This window comes from Eucyclogobius newberryi, unplaced genomic scaffold (assembly GCF_026437365.1).
Source record: "Eucyclogobius newberryi isolate DKJ021-1_F unplaced genomic scaffold, fEucNew1.0.hap1 SCAF_9, whole genome shotgun sequence".
In the NCBI taxonomy this organism is placed as follows: Eukaryota; Metazoa; Chordata; class Actinopteri; order Gobiiformes; family Gobiidae; genus Eucyclogobius; species Eucyclogobius newberryi.
This window is the reverse complement of record NW_027316532.1, coordinates 14,543,831-14,558,369: the sequence shown is the minus strand read 5'-3', so window position 1 is coordinate 14,558,369 and position 14,539 is coordinate 14,543,831.

Here is a 14,539-nt window from a genome sequence, read left to right as displayed (position 1 = left end):
GGCAAGTAGGACCTGTAAATCTACACAATATATAGTTTAAAGTTTGAGTCTATCATATTAGGTTTTGGATTTATAGCTGTTTTTGTATCTATTGCTTCAAAAGCATTTTCAGATAATTTGTGTGTTCTGAAGAAACTACAAGAGATATCTAACCCAAACTTTCTGTGCAAGAGGGGCTTGTACATCTGCACAACATGTCTTTTAAAGTTTGAACTTATCTTATTGAATTTTTGAGTTATAGCAGGTTTTACGTTTTTATTGCTCCAAAAGCCTTTTCAGCCCATGAACAGTTGTTTGTGAGTTTTCAAAAAAAGTGCAAAAGCTATTCGAACCCTTTTTGCTGGGCAAGTAGGACCTGTAAATCTACACAATATATAGTTCAAAGTTGGAGTCTATCATATTAGGTTTTGGATTTATAGCTGTTTTTGTGTCTATTGCTTCAAAAGCATTTTTAGATCATTTGTGTGTTCTGAAGAAACTACAAGAGATATCTAACCCAAACTTTCTGTGCAAGAGGGGCTTGTACATCTGCACAACATGTCTTTTAAAGTTTGAACTTATCTTATTGCATTTTTGAGTTATAGCAGTTTTTAAGTTTTTATTGCTCCAAAAGCCTTTTCAGCCCATGAACAGTTGTGTGCGTTTCGAAAAAAAGTGCAAGAGCTATTCAAACCCTTTTTGCTGGGCAAGTAGGACCTGTAAATCTACACAATACATAGTTCAAAGTTTTAGTCTATCATATTAGGTTTTGGATTTATAGCTGTTTTTGTGTCTATTGCTTCAAAAGCATTTTCAGATAATTTGTGTGTTCTGAAGAAACTACAAGAGATATCTAACCCAAACTTTCTGTGCAAGAGGGGCTTGTACATCTGCACAACATGTCTTTTAAAGTTTGAACTTATCTTATTGCATTTTTGAGTTATAACAGTTTTAACGTTTTTATTGCTCCAAAAGCCTTTTCAGCCCATGAACAGTTGTTTGTGAGTTTCGAAAAAAGTGCAAGAGCTATTCAAACCTTTTTTGCTGGGCAAGTAGGACCTGTAAATCTACACAATATATAGTTTAAAGTTTGAGTCTATCATATTAGGTTTTGGATTTATAGCTGTTTTTGTGTCTATTGCTTCAAAAGCATTTTCAGATAATTTGTGTGTTCTGAAGAAACTACAAGAGATATCTAACCCAAACTTTCTGTGCAAGAGGGGCTTGTACATCTGCACAACATGTCTTTTAAAGTTTGAACTTATCTTATTGAATTTTTGAGTTATAGCAGTTTTTACGTTTTTATTGCTCCAAAAGCCTTTTCAGCCCATGAACAGTTGTTTGTGAGTTTTCAAAAAAAGTGCAAAAGCTATTCGAACCCTTTTTGCTGGGCAAGTAGGACCTGTAAATCTACACAATATATAGTTCAAAGTTGGAGTCTATCATATTAGGTTTTGGATTTATAGCTGTTTTTGTGTCTATTGCTTCAAAAGCATTTTTAGATCATTTGTGTGTTCTGAAGAAACTACAAGAGATATCTAACCCAAACTTTCTGTGCAAGAGGGGCTTGTACATCTGCACAACATGTCTTTTAAAGTTTGAACTTATCTTATTGCATTTTTGAGTTATAGCAGTTTTTAAGTTTTTATTGCTCCAAAAGCCTTTTCAGCCCATGAACAGTTGTGTGCGTTTCGAAAAAAAGTGCAAGAGCTATTCAAACCCTTTTTGCTGGGCAAGTAGGACCTGTAAATCTACACAATACATAGTTCAAAGTTTTAGTCTATCATATTAGGTTTTGGATTTATAGCTGTTTTTGTGTCTATTGCTTCAAAAGCATTTTCAGATAATTTGTGTGTTCTGAAGAAACTACAAGAGATATCTAACCCAAACTTTCTGTGCAAGAGGGGCTTGTACATCTGCACAACATATTTTTTAAAGTTTGAACTTATCTTATTGCATTTTTGAGTTATAACAGTTTTAACGTTTTTATTGCTCCAAAAGCCTTTTCAGCCCATGAACAGTTGTTTGTGAGTTTCGAAAAAAGTGCAAGAGCTATTCAAACCCTTTTTGCAGGGCAAGTAGGACCTGTAAATCTACACAATACATAGTTTAAAGTTTGAGTCTATCATATTAGGTTTTGGATTTATAGCTGTTTTTGTGTCTATTGCTTCAAAAGCATTTTCAGATAATTTGTGTGTTCTGAAGAAACTACAAGAGATATCTAACCCAAACTTTCTGTGCAAGAGGGGCTTGTACATCTGCACAACATGTCTTTTAAAGTTTGAACTTATCTTATTGCATTTTTGAGTTATAGCAGTTTTAACGTTTTTATTGCTCCAAAAGCCTTTTCAGCCCATGAACAGTTGTTTGTGAGTTTCGAAAAAAGTGCAAGAGCTATTCAAACCCTTTTTGCTGGGCAAGTAGGACCTGTAAATCTACACAATATATAGTTTAAAGTTTGAGTCTATCATATTAGGTTTTGGATTTATAGCTGTTTTTGTGTCTATTGCTTCAAAAGCATTTTCAGATAATTTGTGTGTTCTGAAGAAACTACAAGAGATATCTAACCCAAACTTTCTGTGCAAGAGGGGCTTGTACATCTGCACAACATGTCTTTTAAAGTTTGAACTTATCTTATTGCATTTTTGAGTTATAACAGTTTTAACGTTTTTATTGCTCCAAAAGCCTTTTCAGCCCATGAACAGTTGTTTGTGAGTTTCGAAAAAAGTGCAAGAGCTATTCAAACCTTTTTTGCTGGGCAAGTAGGACCTGTAAATCTACACAATATATAGTTTAAAGTTTGAGTCTATCATATTAGGTTTTGGATTTATAGCTGTTTTTGTGTCTATTGCTTCAAAAGCATTTTCAGATAATTTGTGTGTTCTGAAGAAACTACAAGAGATATCTAACCCAAACTTTCTGTGCAAGAGGGGCTTGTACATCTGCACAACATGTCTTTTAAAGTTTGAACTTATCTTATTGAATTTTTGAGTTATAGCAGTTTTTACGTTTTTATTGCTCCAAAAGCCTTTTCAGCCCATGAACAGTTGTTTGTGAGTTTTCAAAAAAAGTGCAAAAGCTATTCGAACCCTTTTTGCTGGGCAAGTAGGACCTGTAAATCTACACAATATATAGTTTAAAGTTGGAGTCTATCATATTAGGTTTTGGATTTATAGCTGTTTTTGTATCTATTGCTTCAAAAGCATTTTCAGATAATTTGTGTGTTCTGAAGAAACTACAAGAGATATCTAACCCAAACTTTCTGTGCAAGAGGGGCTTGTACATCTGCACAACATGTCTTTTAAAGTTTGAACTTATCTTATTGAATTTTTGAGTTATAGCAGGTTTTACGTTTTTATTGCTCCAAAAGCCTTTTCAGCCCATGAACAGTTGTTTGTGAGTTTTCAAAAAAAGTGCAAAAGCTATTCGAACCCTTTTTGCTGGGCAAGTAGGACCTGTAAATCTACACAATATATAGTTCAAAGTTGGAGTCTATCATATTAGGTTTTGGATTTATAGCTGTTTTTGTGTCTATTGCTTCAAAAGCATTTTTAGATCATTTGTGTGTTCTGAAGAAACTACAAGAGATATCTAACCCAAACTTTCTGTGCAAGAGGGGCTTGTACATCTGCACAACATGTCTTTTAAAGTTTGAACTTATCTTATTGCATTTTTGAGTTATAGCAGTTTTTAAGTTTTTATTGCTCCAAAAGCCTTTTCAGCCCATGAACAGTTGTGTGCGTTTCGAAAAAAAGTGCAAGAGCTATTCAAACCCTTTTTGCTGGGCAAGTAGGACCTGTAAATCTACACAATACATAGTTCAAAGTTTTAGTCTATCATATTAGGTTTTGGATTTATAGCTGTTTTTGTGTCTATTGCTTCAAAAGCATTTTCAGATAATTTGTGTGTTCTGAAGAAACTACAAGAGATATCTAACCCAAACTTTCTGTGCAAGAGGGGCTTGTACATCTGCACAACATGTCTTTTAAAGTTTGAACTTATCTTATTGCATTTTTGAGTTATAACAGTTTTAACGTTTTTATTGCTCCAAAAGCCTTTTCAGCCCATGAACAGTTGTTTGTGAGTTTCGAAAAAAGTGCAAGAGCTATTCAAACCTTTTTTGCTGGGCAAGTAGGACCTGTAAATCTACACAATATATAGTTTAAAGTTTGAGTCTATCATATTAGGTTTTTGATTTATAGCTGTTTTTGTGTCTATTGCTTCAAAAGCATTTTCAGATAATTTGTGTGTTCTGAAGAAACTACAAGAGATATCTAACCCAAACTTTCTGTGCAAGAGGGGCTTGTACATCTGCACAACATATTTTTTAAAGTTTGAACTTATCTTATTGCATTTTTGAGTTATAGCAGTTTTAACGTTTTTATTGCTCCAAAAGCCTTTTCAGCCCATGAACAGTTGTTTGTGAGTTTCGAAAAAAGTGCAAGAGCTATTCAAACCCTTTTTGCTGGGCAAGTAGGACCTGTAAATCTACACAATATATAGTTTAAAGTTTGAGTCTATCATATTAGGTTTTGGATTTATAGCTGTTTTTGTGTCTATTGCTTCAAAAGCATTTTCAGATAATTTGTGTGTTCTGAAGAAACTACAAGAGATATCTAACCCAAACTTTCTGTGCAAGAGGGGCTTGTACATCTGCACAACATGTCTTTTAAAGTTTGAACTTATCTTATTGCATTTTTGAGTTATAACAGTTTTAACGTTTTTATTGCTCCAAAAGCCTTTTCAGCCCATGAACAGTTGTTTGTGAGTTTCGAAAAAAGTGCAAGAGCTATTAAAACCCTTTTTGCTGGGCAAGTAGGACCTGTAAATCTACACAATACATAGTTTAAAGTTTGAGTCTATCATATTAGGTTTTGGATTTATAGCTGTTTTTGTGTCTATTGCTTCAAAAGCATTTTCAGATAATTTGTGTGTTCTGAAGAAACTACAAGAGATATCTAACCCAAACTTTCTGTGCAAGAGGGGCTTGTACATCTGCACAACATGTCTTTTAAAGTTTGAACTTATCTTATTGCATTTTTGAGTTATAGCAGTTTTTAAGTTTTTATTGCTCCAAAAGCCTTTTCAGCCCATGAACAGTTGTTTGTGAGTTTCGAAAAAAGTGCAAGAGCTATTCAAACCCTTTTTGCTGGGCAAGTAGGACCTGTAAATCTACACAATATATAGTTTAAAGTTTGAGTCTATCATATTAGGTTTTGGATTTATAGCTGTTTTTGTGTCTATTGCTTCAAAAGCATTTTCAGATAATTTGTGTGTTCTGAAGAAACTACAAGAGATATCTAACCCAAACTTTCTGTGCAAGAGGGGCTTGTACATCTGCACAACATGTCTTTTAAAGTTTGAACTTATCTTATTGCATTTTTGAGTTATAACAGTTTTAACGTTTTTATTGCTCCAAAAGCCTTTTCAGCCCATGAACAGTTGTTTGTGAGTTTCGAAAAAAGTGCAAGAGCTATTCAAACCTTTTTTGCTGGGCAAGTAGGACCTGTAAATCTACACAATATATAGTTTAAAGTTTGAGTCTATCATATTAGGTTTTGGATTTATAGCTGTTTTTGTATCTATTGCTTCAAAAGCATTTTCAGATAATTTGTGTGTTCTGAAGAAACTACAAGAGATATCTAACCCAAACTTTCTGTGCAAGAGGGGCTTGTACATCTGCACAACATGTCTTTTAAAGTTTGAACTTATCTTATTGAATTTTTGAGTTATAGCAGGTTTTACGTTTTTATTGCTCCAAAAGCCTTTTCAGCCCATGAACAGTTGTTTGTGAGTTTTCAAAAAAAGTGCAAAAGCTATTCGAACCCTTTTTGCTGGGCAAGTAGGACCTGTAAATCTACACAATATATAGTTCAAAGTTGGAGTCTATCATATTAGGTTTTGGATTTATAGCTGTTTTTGTGTCTATTGCTTCAAAAGCATTTTTAGATCATTTGTGTGTTCTGAAGAAACTACAAGAGATATCTAACCCAAACTTTCTGTGCAAGAGGGGCTTGTACATCTGCACAACATGTCTTTTAAAGTTTGAACTTATCTTATTGCATTTTTGAGTTATAGCAGTTTTTAAGTTTTTATTGCTCCAAAAGCCTTTTCAGCCCATGAACAGTTGTGTGCGTTTCGAAAAAAAGTGCAAGAGCTATTCAAACCCTTTTTGCTGGGCAAGTAGGACCTGTAAATCTACACAATACATAGTTCAAAGTTTTAGTCTATCATATTAGGTTTTGGATTTATAGCTGTTTTTGTGTCTATTGCTTCAAAAGCATTTTCAGATAATTTGTGTGTTCTGAAGAAACTACAAGAGATATCTAACCCAAACTTTCTGTGCAAGAGGGGCTTGTACATCTGCACAACATGTCTTTTAAAGTTTGAACTTATCTTATTGCATTTTTGAGTTATAACAGTTTTAACGTTTTTATTGCTCCAAAAGCCTTTTCAGCCCATGAACAGTTGTTTGTGAGTTTCGAAAAAAGTGCAAGAGCTATTCAAACCTTTTTTGCTGGGCAAGTAGGACCTGTAAATCTACACAATATATAGTTTAAAGTTTGAGTCTATCATATTAGGTTTTGGATTTATAGCTGTTTTTGTGTCTATTGCTTCAAAAGCATTTTCAGATAATTTGTGTGTTCTGAAGAAACTACAAGAGATATCTAACCCAAACTTTCTGTGCAAGAGGGGCTTGTACATCTGCACAACATGTCTTTTAAAGTTTGAACTTATCTTATTGAATTTTTGAGTTATAGCAGTTTTTACGTTTTTATTGCTCCAAAAGCCTTTTCAGCCCATGAACAGTTGTTTGTGAGTTTTCAAAAAAAGTGCAAAAGCTATTCGAACCCTTTTTGCTGGGCAAGTAGGACCTGTAAATCTACACAATATATAGTTCAAAGTTGGAGTCTATCATATTAGGTTTTGGATTTATAGCTGTTTTTGTGTCTATTGCTTCAAAAGCATTTTTAGATCATTTGTGTGTTCTGAAGAAACTACAAGAGATATCTAACCCAAACTTTCTGTGCAAGAGGGGCTTGTACATCTGCACAACATGTCTTTTAAAGTTTGAACTTATCTTATTGCATTTTTGAGTTATAGCAGTTTTTAAGTTTTTATTGCTCCAAAAGCCTTTTCAGCCCATGAACAGTTGTGTGCGTTTCGAAAAAAAGTGCAAGAGCTATTCAAACCCTTTTTGCTGGGCAAGTAGGACCTGTAAATCTACACAATACATAGTTCAAAGTTTTAGTCTATCATATTAGGTTTTGGATTTATAGCTGTTTTTGTGTCTATTGCTTCAAAAGCATTTTCAGATAATTTGTGTGTTCTGAAGAAACTACAAGAGATATCTAACCCAAACTTTCTGTGCAAGAGGGGCTTGTACATCTGCACAACATATTTTTTAAAGTTTGAACTTATCTTATTGCATTTTTGAGTTATAACAGTTTTAACGTTTTTATTGCTCCAAAAGCCTTTTCAGCCCATGAACAGTTGTTTGTGAGTTTCGAAAAAAGTGCAAGAGCTATTCAAACCCTTTTTGCAGGGCAAGTAGGACCTGTAAATCTACACAATACATAGTTTAAAGTTTGAGTCTATCATATTAGGTTTTGGATTTATAGCTGTTTTTGTGTCTATTGCTTCAAAAGCATTTTCAGATAATTTGTGTGTTCTGAAGAAACTACAAGAGATATCTAACCCAAACTTTCTGTGCAAGAGGGGCTTGTACATCTGCACAACATGTCTTTTAAAGTTTGAACTTATCTTATTGCATTTTTGAGTTATAGCAGTTTTAACGTTTTTATTGCTCCAAAAGCCTTTTCAGCCCATGAACAGTTGTTTGTGAGTTTCGAAAAAAGTGCAAGAGCTATTCAAACCCTTTTTGCTGGGCAAGTAGGACCTGTAAATCTACACAATATATAGTTTAAAGTTTGAGTCTATCATATTAGGTTTTGGATTTATAGCTGTTTTTGTGTCTATTGCTTCAAAAGCATTTTCAGATAATTTGTGTGTTCTGAAGAAACTACAAGAGATATCTAACCCAAACTTTCTGTGCAAGAGGGGCTTGTACATCTGCACAACATGTCTTTTAAAGTTTGAACTTATCTTATTGCATTTTTGAGTTATAACAGTTTTAACATTTTTATTGCTCCAAAAGCCTTTTCAGCCCATGAACAGTTGTTTGTGAGTTTCGAAAAAAGTGCAAGAGCTATTCAAACCCTTTTTGCTGGGCAAGTAGGACCTGTAAATCTACACAATATATAGTTTAAAGTTTGAGTCTATCATATTAGGTTTTGGATTTATAGCTGTTTTTGTGTCTATTGCTTCAAAAGCATTTTCAGATAATTTGTGTGTTCTGAAGAAACTACAAGAGATATCTAACCCAAACTTTCTGTGCAAGAGGGGCTTGTACATCTGCACAACATGTCTTTTAAAGTTTGAACTTATCTTATTGAATTTTTGAGTTATAGCAGTTTTTAAGTTTTTATTGCTCCAAAAGCCTTTTCAGCCCATGAACAGTTGTTTGTGAGTTTTCAAAAAAAGTGCAAAAGCTATTCGAACCCTTTTTGCTGGGCAAGTAGGACCTGTAAATCTACACAATATATAGTTCAAAGTTGGAGTCTATCATATTAGGTTTTGGATTTATAGCTGTTTTTGTGTCTATTGCTTCAAAAGCATTTTCAGATAATTTGTGTGTTCTGAAGAAACTACAAGAGATATCTAACCCAAACTTTCTGTGCAAGAGGGGCTTGTACATCTGCACAACATGTCTTTTAAAGTTTGAACTTATCTTATTGCATTTTTGAGTTATAGCAGTTTTTAAGTTTTTATTGCTCCAAAAGCCTTTTCAGCCCATGAACAGTTGTGTGCGTTTCGAAAAAAAGTGCAAGAGCTATTCAAACCCTTTTTGCTGGGCAAGTAGGACCTGTAAATCTACACAATACATAGTTCAAAGTTTTAGTCTATCATATTAGGTTTTGGATTTATAGCTGTTTTTGTGTCTATTGCTTCAAAAGCATTTTCAGATAATTTGTGTGTTCTGAAGAAACTACAAGAGATATCTAACCCAAACTTTCTGTGCAAGAGGGGCTTGTACATCTGCACAACATATTTTTTAAAGTTTGAACTTATCTTATTGCATTTTTGAGTTATAACAGTTTTAACGTTTTTATTGCTCCAAAAGCCTTTTCAGCCCATGAACAGTTGTTTGTGAGTTTCGAAAAAAGTGCAAGAGCTATTCAAACCCTTTTTGCAGGGCAAGTAGGACCTGTAAATCTACACAATACATAGTTTAAAGTTTGAGTCTATCATATTAGGTTTTGGATTTATAGCTGTTTTTGTGTCTATTGCTTCAAAAGCATTTTCAGATAATTTGTGTGTTCTGAAGAAACTACAAGAGATATCTAACCCAAACTTTCTGTGCAAGAGGGGCTTGTACATCTGCACAACATGTCTTTTAAAGTTTGAACTTATCTTATTGCATTTTTGAGTTATAGCAGTTTTAACGTTTTTATTGCTCCAAAAGCCTTTTCAGCCCATGAACAGTTGTTTGTGAGTTTCGAAAAAAGTGCAAGAGCTATTCAAACCCTTTTTGCTGGGCAAGTAGGACCTGTAAATCTACACAATATATAGTTTAAAGTTTGAGTCTATCATATTAGGTTTTGGATTTATAGCTGTTTTTGTGTCTATTGCTTCAAAAGCATTTTCAGATAATTTGTGTGTTCTGAAGAAACTACAAGAGATATCTAACCCAAACTTTCTGTGCAAGAGGGGCTTGTACATCTGCACAACATGTCTTTTAAAGTTTGAACTTATCTTATTGCATTTTTGAGTTATAGCAGTTTTTAAGTTTTTATTGCTCCAAAAGCCTTTTCAGCCCATGAACAGTTGTGTGCGTTTCGAAAAAAAGTGCAAGAGCTATTCAAACCCTTTTTGCTGGGCAAGTAGGACCTGTAAATCTACACAATACATAGTTCAAAGTTTGAGTCTATCATATTAGGTTTTTGATTTATAGCTGTTTTTGTGTCTATTGCTTCAAAAGCATTTTCAGATAATTTGTGTGTTCTGAAGAAACTACAAGAGATATCTAACCCAAACTTTCTGTGCAAGAGGGGCTTGTACATCTGCACAACATATTTTTTAAAGTTTGAACTTATCTTATTGCATTTTTGAGTTATAGCAGTTTTTAAGTTTTTATTGCTCCAAAAGCCTTTTCAGCCCATGAACAGTTGTTTGTGAGTTTTCGAAAAAAGTGCAAAAGCTATTCGAACCCTTTTTGCTGGGCAAGTAGGACCTGTAAATCTACACAATATATAGTTTAAAGTTGGAGTCTATCATATTAGGTTTTGGATTTATAGCTGTTTTTGTGTCTATTGCTTCAAAAGCATTTTTAGATCATTTGTGTGTTCTGAAGAAACTACAAGAGATATCTAACCCAAACTTTCTGTGCAAGAGGGGCTTGTACATCTGCACAACATGTCTTTTAAAGTTTGAACTTATCTTATTGAATTTTTGAGTTATAGCAGTTTTAACGTTTTTATTGCTCCAAAAGCCTTTTCAGCCCATGAACAGTTGTTTGTGAGTTTCGAAAAAAGAGCAAGAGCTATTCAAACCCTTTTTGCTGGGCAAGTAGGACCTGTAAATCTACACAATATATAGTTTAAAGTTTGAGTCTATCATATTAGGTTTTGGATTTATAGCTGTTTTTGTGTCTATTGCTTCAAAAGCATTTTCAGATAATTTGTGTGTTCTGAAGAAACTACAAGAGATATCTAACCCAAACTTTCTGTGCAAGAGGGGCTTGTACATCTGCACAACATATTTTTTAAAGTTTGAACTTATCTTATTGCATTTTTGAGTTATAGCAGTTTTAACGTTTTTATTGCTCCAAAAGCCTTTTCAGCCCATGAACAGTTGTTTGTGAGTTTCGAAAAAAGTGCAAGAGCTATTCAAACCCTTTTTGCTGGGCAAGTAGGACCTGTAAATCTACACAATATATAGTTTAAAGTTTGAGTCTATCATATTAGGTTTTGGATTTATAGCTGTTTTTGTGTCTATTGCTTCAAAAGCATTTTCAGATAATTTGTGTGTTCTGAAGAAACTACAAGAGATATCTAACCCAAACTTTCTGTGCAAGAGGGGCTTGTACATCTGCACAACATGTCTTTTAAAGTTTGAACTTATCTTATTGCATTTTTGAGTTATAACAGTTTTAACGTTTTTATTGCTCCAAAAGCCTTTTCAGCCCATGAACAGTTGTTTGTGAGTTTCGAAAAAAGTGCAAGAGCTATTAAAACCCTTTTTGCTGGGCAAGTAGGACCTGTAAATCTACACAATACATAGTTTAAAGTTTGAGTCTATCATATTAGGTTTTGGATTTATAGCTGTTTTTGTGTCTATTGCTTCAAAAGCATTTTCAGATAATTTGTGTGTTCTGAAGAAACTACAAGAGATATCTAACCCAAACTTTCTGTGCAAGAGGGGCTTGTACATCTGCACAACATGTCTTTTAAAGTTTGAACTTATCTTATTGCATTTTTGAGTTATAGCAGTTTTTAAGTTTTTATTGCTCCAAAAGCCTTTTCAGCCCATGAACAGTTGTTTGTGAGTTTCGAAAAAAGTGCAAGAGCTATTCAAACCCTTTTTGCTGGGCAAGTAGGACCTGTAAATCTACACAATATATAGTTTAAAGTTTGAGTCTATCATATTAGGTTTTGGATTTATAGCTGTTTTTGTGTCTATTGCTTCAAAAGCATTTTCAGATAATTTGTGTGTTCTGAAGAAACTACAAGAGATATCTAACCCAAACTTTCTGTGCAAGAGGGGCTTGTACATCTGCACAACATGTCTTTTAAAGTTTGAACTTATCTTATTGCATTTTTGAGTTATAACAGTTTTAACGTTTTTATTGCTCCAAAAGCCTTTTCAGCCCATGAACAGTTGTTTGTGAGTTTCGAAAAAAGTGCAAGAGCTATTCAAACCCTTTTTGCTGGGCAAGTAGGACCTGTAAATCTACACAATATATAGTTTAAAGTTTGAGTCTATCATATTAGGTTTTGGATTTATAGCTGTTTTTGTGTCTATTGCTTCAAAAGCATTTTCAGATAATTTGTGTGTTCTGAAGAAACTACAAGAGATATCTAACCCAAACTTTCTGTGCAAGAGGGGCTTGTACATCTGCACAACATGTCTTTTAAAGTTTGAACTTATCTTATTGCATTTTTGAGTTATAACAGTTTTAACGTTTTTATTGCTCCAAAAGCCTTTTCAGCCCATGAACAGTTGTTTGTGAGTTTCGAAAAAAGTGCAAGAGCTATTAAAACCCTTTTTGCTGGGCAAGTAGGACCTGTAAATCTACACAATACATAGTTTAAAGTTTGAGTCTATCATATTAGGTTTTGGATTTATAGCTGTTTTTGTGTCTATTGCTTCAAAAGCATTTTCAGATAATTTGTGTGTTCTGAAGAAACTACAAGAGATATCTAACCCAAACTTTCTGTGCAAGAGGGGCTTGTACATCTGCACAACATGTCTTTTAAAGTTTGAACTTATCTTATTGCATTTTTGAGTTATAGCAGTTTTTAAGTTTTTATTGCTCCAAAAGCCTTTTCAGCCCATGAACAGTTGTTTGTGAGTTTCGAAAAAAGTGCAAGAGCTATTCAAACCCTTTTTGCTGGGCAAGTAGGACCTGTAAATCTACATAATATATAGTTTAAAGTTTGAGTCTATCATATTAGGTTTTGGATTTATAGCTGTTTTTGTGTCTATTGCTTCAAAAGCATTTTCAGATAATTTGTGTGTTCTGAAGAAACTACAAGAGATATCTAACCCAAACTTTCTGTGCAAGAGGGGCTTGTACATCTGCACAACATGTCTTTTAAAGTTTGAACTTATCTTATTGCATTTTTGAGTTATAACAGTTTTAACGTTTTTATTGCTCCAAAAGCCTTTTCAGCCCATGAACAGTTGTTTGTGAGTTTCGAAAAAAGTGCAAGAGCTATTCAAACCTTTTTTGCTGGGCAAGTAGGACCTGTAAATCTACACAATATATAGTTTAAAGTTTGAGTCTATCATATTAGGTTTTGGATTTATAGCTGTTTTTGTGTCTATTGCTTCAAAAGCATTTTCAGATAATTTGTGTGTTCTGAAGAAACTACAAGAGATATCTAACCCAAACTTTCTGTGCAAGAGGGGCTTGTACATCTGCACAACATGTCTTTTAAAGTTTGAACTTATCTTATTGAATTTTTGAGTTATAGCAGGTTTTACGTTTTTATTGCTCCAAAAGCCTTTTCAGCCCATGAACAGTTGTTTGTGAGTTTTCAAAAAAAGTGCAAAAGCTATTCGAACCCTTTTTGCTGGGCAAGTAGGACCTGTAAATCTACACAATATATAGTTCAAAGTTGGAGTCTATCATATTAGGTTTTGGATTTATAGCTGTTTTTGTGTCTATTGCTTCAAAAGCATTTTTAGATCATTTGTGTGTTCTGAAGAAACTACAAGAGATATCTAACCCAAACTTTCTGTGCAAGAGGGGCTTGTACATCTGCACAACATGTCTTTTAAAGTTTGAACTTATCTTATTGCATTTTTGAGTTATAGCAGTTTTTAAGTTTTTATTGCTCCAAAAGCCTTTTCAGCCCATGAACAGTTGTGTGCGTTTCGAAAAAAAGTGCAAGAGCTATTCAAACCCTTTTTGCTGGGCAAGTAGGACCTGTAAATCTACACAATACATAGTTCAAAGTTTTAGTCTATCATATTAGGTTTTGGATTTATAGCTGTTTTTGTGTCTATTGCTTCAAAAGCATTTTCAGATAATTTGTGTGTTCTGAAGAAACTACAAGAGATATCTAACCCAAACTTTCTGTGCAAGAGGGGCTTGTACATCTGCACAACATATTTTTTAAAGTTTGAACTTATCTTATTGCATTTTTGAGTTATAGCAGTTTTTAAGTTTTTATTGCTCCAAAAGCCTTTTCAGCCCATGAACAGTTGTTTGTGAGTTTCGAAAAAAGTGCAAGAGCTATTCAAACCCTTTTTGCTGGGCAAGTAGGACCTGTAAATCTACACAATATATAGTTTAAAGTTTGAGTCTATCATATTAGGTTTTGGATTTATAGCTGTTTTTGTGTCTATTGCTTCAAAAGCATTTTCAGATAATTTGTGTGTTCTGAAGAAACTACAAGAGATATCTAACCCAAACTTTCTGTGCAAGAGGGGCTTTTACATCTGCACAACATGTCTTTTAAAGTTTGAACTTATCTTATTGCATTTTTGAGTTATAACAGTTTTAACGTTTTTATTGCTCCAAAAGCCTTTTCAGCCCATGAACAGTTGTTTGTGAGTTTCGAAAAAAGTGCAAGAGCTATTCAAACCTTTTTTGCTGGGCAAGTAGGACCTGTAAATCTACACAATATATAGTTTAAAGTTTGAGTCTATCATATTAGGTTTTGGATTTATAGCTGTTTTTGTGTCTATTGCTTCAAAAGCATTTTCAGATAATTTGTGTGTTCTGAAGAAACTACAAGAGATATCTAACCCAAACTTTCTGTGCAAGAGG